Here is an 8,871-nt window from a genome sequence, read left to right on the forward strand (position 1 = left end):
TAATCGATTAGTGCAGGCTACTGTTGTAGTCATGGTTGTCATGTCATCCATGTATGCTCGAATTGGTGGTAGTCGCATTCCAGAAGCCAAGCGCTCTCCTCCTACTACCCATTTTGATGCCCTAATGATTACTTCCATTGCCATGGTAAAAGCCAGTGGAGAAATGGTGCATCCTGCCATTATTCCAACCTCTAGGCATTGCCATGTAGTGCTGAATTCTGAAGTTGAAAAACTGAATTGCAAATCTCCAAAATAGGCTTTCACTAAATTTGTTATTGTCATCGGTACACTGAAAAAATCAAATGCTGCCCAAAGTAGTTCATGTGGCACTGAACCATATGCATTAGCCAAATCCAGGAATGTCACATGGAGCTCCTTCCTCTCCTTTTTAGCTGATTGAATTTGTTGCCAGATCACATTGATGTGTTCTAAGCAACCTGGGAAACCTGGAATGCCCGCTTTTTGTATTGAAGTGTCAATGAAGCAGTTCTTTAATAGGTAAGCTGACAATCTCTGAGCAATAATGCTGAAGAAAATCTTGCCTTCTACGTTTAATAGGGAAATGGGACGAAACTGACTGATGCTTGTAGAATCTTTTTCTTTAGGTATAAAGACTCCACCTGCTCGGCGCCATGCTCTTGGTACAACCTGTTTTTCCCATGCCACTTTCATCAATTTCCACAGAATTCGTAGAACTCCTGAAGCACTCTTGTACACTCTGTACGGAACTCCATTAGGCCCTGGAGATGATGAAGCCCTTGCTTTTTTCACAGCTTGCTCTATTTCTTTCCACTTAGGTGCACAGTCCTCCATTTGGTATTCTGGTGGATTGATAGGTGGGATGTCTGACGGAATTGACATAGGCTCCTGCCTTTTTGAATCTGTATGTGTTTCCTCCAAATATCTCTCCAGCTCAACCTTAGATGCTTTTAGTGTGCCATTCTTCTCACTGGTGAATAACTTCTTTACAAATTTGAATGGGTCTTTATAAAAGTTAGTTCTCGCACGCTCCTTCTTTTTGTAGCGTTTCCGTAGGCGCTCAGCTCTGCGCAATGTTGCAAGCTTATCTTTTATGACCCTTTGTAAGAGATTGAGTCCCTCCTTCTGACTTTGTTCTGCTCTTCTCCATTGGTTCCTCAGCTGTCTCCTTTCTCTAACTAAGCGTTCAATCTCCTGCTGCCGTCTAGACTTTCCAGGAATAGTTTGTACTTTTTCCTTCCTTTTTTCAACTCCAAACCTCTCACTTCCATATGCGTAGATGATGTCCCCAAATTTATCCAGCTTCTTTTCAACTGTTCCACTTAATCTTTCCAATGCAACGCAGAGATCTGTGTTTACTGTGTCCCATGCAGTTTTCTCACAAGCTCTTGGCCATTTAACTCCAGGCTTGTGCCCGTTGAGGTTCTTTTCTCTCTTATGCTGGTTTGTCTGACCGGGTTCACAAGGATCATTAGGTTCATCACTAACTGTGTCCATGCAAGTCCTCCTCACATCTATGACAGGGGTGCTGATATCCTGCGAACTGTGGTTTGCTTCCTGTCGCTGGATTTCATTCGACTGACTTGACTGACTTCGTAAGAAGTACTGATCAATGCGAGGCCCTTGTCCCTTCTCCCTCAAGCATTTCATTCTCCCTTGATGAATCTTCAAACCCCTGACCGTTGTCGCCTTGCTCCAGCCGCAGACACAAACCTGGAGTTCCATGTCTTTGTTAACTGCAGATCTTGAACTAGTCTTTTGTGAAGTACTCTCCATACTCATATCCGTTTCCGTTCCCAAGTCGTTAACCGTGTTGTCCAACGTTGAGTCATCTTCCGCCCCCGCTCTCGCAGACTCTAGGGGTATTTTTCTCTTTAATTTCTTAGAAGCCTTGGGCGGGTGTCTCCAGCATCCTGTAAACACAGAGCTGGATACTGCCGACAAGGGTAGCTAACCCTTACCAGCCCCAATGGGGTCTCTTTCCTCCTGTCAGCTGTCTCTCCAGGCTGTCACAAGGTCTTTCCCTTGTTGCCAGCTGCACTATTCACAGCAGTCACTGGACGTATCCAGATCTTCATGATTTCCATTACACGAGAGTAGATGTTAAAACTTCATGCTGATTTGAACTCGGCTCTCGCCAAGATAAGCACCAACTAAGACGTAGCTTTACAGTAAACTAATGTGATCCATATGCGTCTCCATCCATTTACGTTTCCTTCCATATGATGATGTAGATATCCTTCTGTCTGGTGTTAATGGCTGAAGTGTAATGCTGGCTCCAGGGATCAGCTTATTTTGCCTCCCTGGCGCATCAGCACACACAACGGCTGCGATGCTGGCTCCAGGGATCAACCAAAGTGCGGCCTCCCCAGCGCATCAGCATGACAACCGTCTGGATTGAGCTAAGTAGGGTACATCTCTGGGGTTTTCAAGTGGGCACCTTCCATCCTCAGTGTTTCGTCGACTAGCCCACGACACCTCAAGAGGGCTCGACGGTGATTCTGGCGTCCCAGCATCACCCCCCTCCGTCCCCCACTCAACTCAGCCCAGCTTACTTACCTGTCCCCAGCCAGAATCTTTCCGTCTCAACCACAGCCAGTTGCTGCTCCTCTCTGCTGCTTCAGATAAGTTCTTCACTGTGCGACGCAACTCTTGGCCACTGAATCCGACATCTCTGAGAAACCGGGTTGTAGAATGTGCCACAAATCCTCGACAACCCACTTCCACTGGGTAAACCCGAACTCTCCATCCTCGCTGTTCCGCTTCAGTGGCTAGTTGAGCATACCGCAGTTTCTTCCTCTCATACGCCTCATCTACAGCGTCCTCCCATGGCACTGTTAACTCTACCAGGTGAACAAGGCGTGCTGATCCAGACCACAAGACAATATCTGGTCGAAGGTTAGTGGTGGCAATCTCAGGTGGAAAAATAAGCCGTTGACCAACATCTGCCAGCATATTCCAGTCTCTAGCAGCTTCCAGTTGTCCTGGGCGAGGATTGGTTTTAACACCTTTTCTTGGTGGTTGCTCTCCTGGGCGGAGGAATGTTGTCTTTTGTGTGTAATGTTTTGATGGAACAGGTGGCAACTTATTGGTCATGTTACGCTTGTCTTCCAATGCTAAGGCCAAACATCGCAGCACCTGGTCATGGCGCCAAGTAAACCGTCCTTGGCTAAGAGCCACCTTACATCCTGTCAAAATGTGCCTTAATGTTGCAGGTGATGAACACAAAGGACATGAGGGATCCTCTCCTACCCAGAGGTTTAGGTTCTGTGGTGATGGGAGAACATCATATGTTGACCTGATGAGGAAACTGATCCTGCTCTGTTCCATTGACCATAGGTCTTGCCAGCCAATCTTGCGTTGTTCCACACTCTCCCATCTCATCCATTCTCCCTGTTTGGCCTGGGAAATGGCCTTTATACACCTCATCCTCTCCTCCTGCTTTTGCACCTCGTTGACTACCAGCTTCCTTCTTTGAGCTGGGGCCGCCTTGTGCCATGTAGGAGGAGTTGAACTGAAACCAAGACCCCCTCTTCCATGCTGAACTTGCCCCATGATATCACCAATTCGAAGGGCAGCCTTTGCATCTTCCACAGCTTTCTTTGCCGCCCACTTTCTTCCAGTTTTCAACACAGGTGCTGCCTCCCTTACGCATTTATCGCGTGACTCTACTAATGTCATTTCCAGTCTGACCTTGGCGCACTTAAACTCCTCGGTTAGAGCAGAGACTGGTAGCTGCAGTATTCCTTTACCATAAAGTCCCACTCTGCTGAGGCAGCGTGGAACTCCCAACCAAAAGTGCATGGACCTGAAACTAAGACTATACATTGTGTTATGAAATAATGTTCTGAAAGGCTGAACAGAAGAAACAGTGTTTCTAAGAATAGACAAACTAAACACACACTATAAGAAAATAGTGTTGACTGGCTGACCAAGATACACAAAAAAACAAACAATGAAAATCATTAATGCTCTACTCAGTGCACATCCATTCACTAGAGACAGCTATGGCCACAAGTTTTGCATCACCTAGAATTTTAGGATTGAGATAATTAAAAAAAAAAACTATATGAAGATAATTTAGATATTTTATTTAACATGTAATCAAAAAAACTACAAAATTATATTGCAAGTGTCTACTGGAAGCCATAATAGTAATGCAGTATTTCATGTTAGATTTTGAGATGTCAAAGTTTTCAATTGTTGTCAGTTTTTGGTTAAGTATACTGAAAATTACAAAGCGGTATGCAATTCAAAATGTTAACATCACATTATTCAGCAGGTTTCATTCGATGCAAAACTTTTGGTCATAGCTGTATATAGTGACTGGAAGTGAATGACAGGTTGGAGTTATGAAATTAGTTTGTTAGCTACCACTACATTAACTGCGTTTTTACAGTTAAAATGATTAACTCCTTGTACAGCAGCTTGGCAGTCCAAATGAACCCTAAATTACACTGAGCAGTGCAGCAGAAGAGCTTTCTGTCTTTTGACTGAATTAGAATTAGATTTTAATCTGGCCATGGCTATTAAAAATTACTACTCTGTGAAAAATGATTCTTTGATTCACATGGACATTTAAAATAGGCTAAATAAATGTCAGCTGCGGTCACAGTCTATGTAATGATTATTTTTATCTACTTGGAAGTAGTCTGGGACCTACAGAACATATTTAATTGACTCCCCAATTGGAATTTAGATGGAAGTGAATTGTAATCGCCCTTGCCCTTGGTCAAAATTGAAACCCAAGTCAGAGGGGTGAAAAGCTTATGCTTTTTCAAACAAAAGATGCTGGCTATGCCAATCAGTCACGTAATAGGTGGGACTCAGTAATAATGTAAGGAGTGAAGCAATACTGTGCTGCCGTTGCTAAATAGCATGCTGCTGTGAACTGAGTGGACTTCATTAAACATGCAATGATTGTTCCTTCGTATGTCTGTAGGGAATGACGTATTGTTCCAGTGCTGACATAAAACCTGGTGCTTTATTGAAACACTTTGCATAGCTGCCCCAGATAAAATTGTTTGTTTCTCATATCAATAAGATTAATGGAGCAATAAGCCATAATCCTTTGCAATATTCAGTCTGTTAAAAGACCTCTTCCGTTTCAGAGCAATACTAAAGAACTGACTATGTCACTAAGTGGTTCTTGTATACATCTCCCAGTCCCAAGTGGTGATGTTTTCATTACATTGTGCTATATTAATGTCTTATTGGTTGGCCCAAAATTGTCATCAGTTGATTCTCATTTAAAATACATTTTGCTAAATGTAAACATCAAACATTAATTATGCCACTGGTTGAGGTGGTTGTTGGGGGGGGGGGGGGGGGGGGGGTCAGCATAGTTTTGAGTTTCATGTTTTCAAAAGATTTTTTATAAATGTGTTCTGTACATGGAGAAAATATAAAACTGTTATTTAAAAAAAAAAAGGCATCTAGGAAGCTAATCAAAGAAACAAACCAAGACGTAGTGAACAAGATACTGTACTCATTCCTGAATCAATATTTTGGCTGTGTATTAAGACATGTATAAATGCAGCTAGACAATATAAAAAACACCTAGAAACCATTATTATGGAATTCACTGGCTTTGACATTGCACCAGGATCATTGAAAAAAAAATGGGGAAAATAAGTTACATTCCCTAACTGAAAATAGATAGATTGAAATAATGCATCTTAAAATAATGCTGAAGGTCAGTCAGTGTGAATGTATGTAAGATATGGAAGAAGAGGGTTAGGAATAAAATAATGCTCCCTGGAACTTTGAACTTTTATACAAGACATAGGAGGGTCTGGCACTTTTCATTTGTTTAACCAATGCACTTTCCTGACCTTATTATTAAAGCAGAAGTACATTTGTTTACTGTATTGTATAACTGTGTGTGAAGCTTGCAGATAACCAGAAACAAGAGTTAATTCACCCATTACATTATCAATTTACTGAGTTGTTTCAGAGCAGCAAGTATTTCTATAACATATTCCAGTAATGAGACAGCATCAACAATGAGTGCATTTACATTTCAGGTAGTGATGTTATGGGTTGTTGGCTAAGCTGCGTTGCTGTGGCAACAACAGTGACAGATGGCGTTCCAGTCAGCACCTTTCTCTCTGCAGTTATTTCACTTTGACATTCCATCACAATTTCATAATTAAAAAAAAAATACAAAATAGTCATAAAACAATTTAACACAGCAAATGATTTTATCAGCACAGGGAAATGTTATCAAAGCTTATTCTCCAAATTGTAATTACTGGTATAAAGGAATACAACAGCAATTACACTCTTGAAACAAATAATAAACAACGCAATGCTGCTTACAAGCTACTAAATCAAATGTCTGTACCAAGTGTTGGGTTTCGTAAGTTCCTTGGACTACTGATTACTGAGTAAGAAGCTTGGAGAATACAGCCTTGAAATTATTTTAAGTATTTGTTACTGACAAATGAATTCCAAAAATCAAACTTATTTTGCACTTCCATTGGCTACAGAGGTCTCGGGTATGTAGCTGTTACAGAAACAAATGCTGCCGCAAACATGTATTTTTTTTTTATTTCCTGGAAGGCAAGCAAACTGAGAACTTTGTGTCATACACAAAGTTCTCAGTTTGCTTGCCTTCCAGGAAGTCTGTTACTGCTTTACTTCCTTGGTCATTTCACCCCAGCAGTGTCTTATGGGTCAAACCATGTTATTGGCTAAAAGCATGTCAGTCAGTATCTAATTCTACAGTGCTTTTGGTTTCTGAAACAACACAGTAAAAAAGTTGAATTCACATGAAACCTTAAATCCACCTTGTAACAGGGCGAGCAGCCCTGTACATTGTTTTGTTTATTTTATTTTTAGAACGGGGTACCCCTCTGCCCTTGTGTTATTTTGTATTAGTATTATGATTTAGTATTTAAATGTATGACGGCGAAGCGCCGCGGGTTTGTTATTGTTTTTGTATTTAGGACGGTAGCCCCATCCACAACATAATTAAACTCGTGCAGAAGGTGGCCATCTCCTGAATTAATTAAGTGATTTAATTTTGTTGCTAATCGGGAGATGGTCACCTGAATATAAAAAGTCTGCAGCTCTCCAGCTCGAGGTGGGAGTTCAGAGGAGGAACGAGAGAGCAGAGAGATGGCGAGTAAAAACGAAAACGAAACTTAATAATTAATAGACATAGGAACAGTGAAGGCAATCTGCCCAGCCTGACCTTTGTTTATGTATTTTTGTGTTCGTGATTTTGTTTTGTTTAAACCTTTTATTTTGCTCTGTGGGCACGTGTTCTTTTTGTTTAAATATTTATTTTATTTTTTGTTTTGCAAATAAAAACGGCAGCCAGCCGATTCTTTCTTTAAAAACTGCAGTCCCTGGTGTCAGTTTTTGTTCCTGCTTCTGCCGTGACGTCACCGCTCAGTAACCCTGCCACACACCTAAATTGACTTTGAAGGTCTATCATCATTGCCTGGCAGTCTAATTAATGTAACATCTGAAAATGAAATGTAAACTCTTAACAGTATCCCTATATTTCAGACGTTAATTGTGATTGGTATAATTCATCAGTCCATAGCTATGGCCAACAGTTTTGCATCCCCTAGAATTTTAGGAATGTGACAAAAAAAACAAAACTATATGAACATAATTTAACATCACGTAATCAAAGAAACTACAAAAATTGGTAATGCAAAAGTCTACCGGAAGCCATAGTTGCACAGTATTTCATGTTAGATTTAAAAATGTCACATTTTTCAATGTTGGTCAGTTTTTTGTTAAGCATATGGAAAACTACAAAGCGGCATGTAATTCAATATGTTAACATTTTTTAGCTGGTTTTATTCGACTTTATGAAGCAAAATTAGTTAATCCTGTAGGGTGATGCTAAACTTTTGACCATAGCTGTGTATAGTGAACGGCACTATCTATAGTATATATGGTATGTTTTATGAATTGCTGGAGTAATGTTCTATGATGTTTTACATTCATATAGCAACCGATACATCTTTTTGTTACAGTTTTGCATTATTTTAATAATGCAGTCATCCGTCATGCTAGAATCTCAAATTGTAATTTACTGGAGGGTATCCAGCAGAGATAAGATTTATGGGTGGGTGAGATGTAAAAAATCATTTTAAAAAAATGACTGTAAATGAGAGTCTGTTCACCATTTTCAGAAAGCGCTGAAAACTTCAGCAAATGTTTGTACAGTGTCTATAAGACAGATCACCTTTTGGTTATAATATTCAAAACCACTGTGCACAGGATAATGCTGGTAAAGGGTTTGGAGTGCACTGCTTAGTTTTTTTTTGTGGTTTATTTTGTAATACATCTTTAAAAAAAAAAAAAAAAAGTGTGTTCTCTATGTCTACATACAGAATCCCAGAGGGTTATTTCTGGTCAAGTGAATTTCTGAAAATGTTGTCTGTTTCCTAAAGAAACCCCTGTGAAAGCGATGATGTAGACCAACCCTCAGTGTTGTCAGATATCCGAACGCTGTGCTCTGTCCTCCCTGTTCCTCCGGGAATGAATGCCTTATTTAGGGACGACAGAAAATGGTTCACTGCTACCTTTTTCCCCCCTGTTCATAAAAGATTTCTCCTGAAGCCTTTGACCTTGGTGATCTGTGGTTTTAATCTGCACGTCTGTGAGGAAATGTCTAATCCTGCTGTTGATCCGAGTGCTAGCCAACTTTTTGTAACAATAAAACCTTCAAGGCAATGAAATCAAATAAATCACGAGAGCTGTAAGCGTTTTCATACACTTGCATTGTTCTGAAATGTCTTGACTCTGAAAGGCGGTTGCAGCTGACAGCCAAAGTGGTTCACTCAATTCTTTTTTCATGCATTCTGCCTGCATTGACTTGAGTATAAAGCTCTGTCAGACAGAACTCTAAAATAGCAACAAGTGTTG

General features: G+C 40.6%; 1 protein-coding gene across 3 annotated transcripts in view; it reads left to right on the forward strand.

The window, feature by feature from the left end:
* LOC117425769 (cadherin-8-like) overlaps positions 1–8,871 on the forward strand; it is a 161,652-nt gene that overhangs the window by 108,612 nt on the left and 44,169 nt on the right. The gene's annotated exons all lie outside the window — the stretch shown is intronic.

This window comes from Acipenser ruthenus, chromosome 20 (genome assembly GCF_902713425.1).
Source record: "Acipenser ruthenus chromosome 20, fAciRut3.2 maternal haplotype, whole genome shotgun sequence".
In the NCBI taxonomy this organism is placed as follows: Eukaryota; Metazoa; Chordata; class Actinopteri; order Acipenseriformes; family Acipenseridae; genus Acipenser; species Acipenser ruthenus.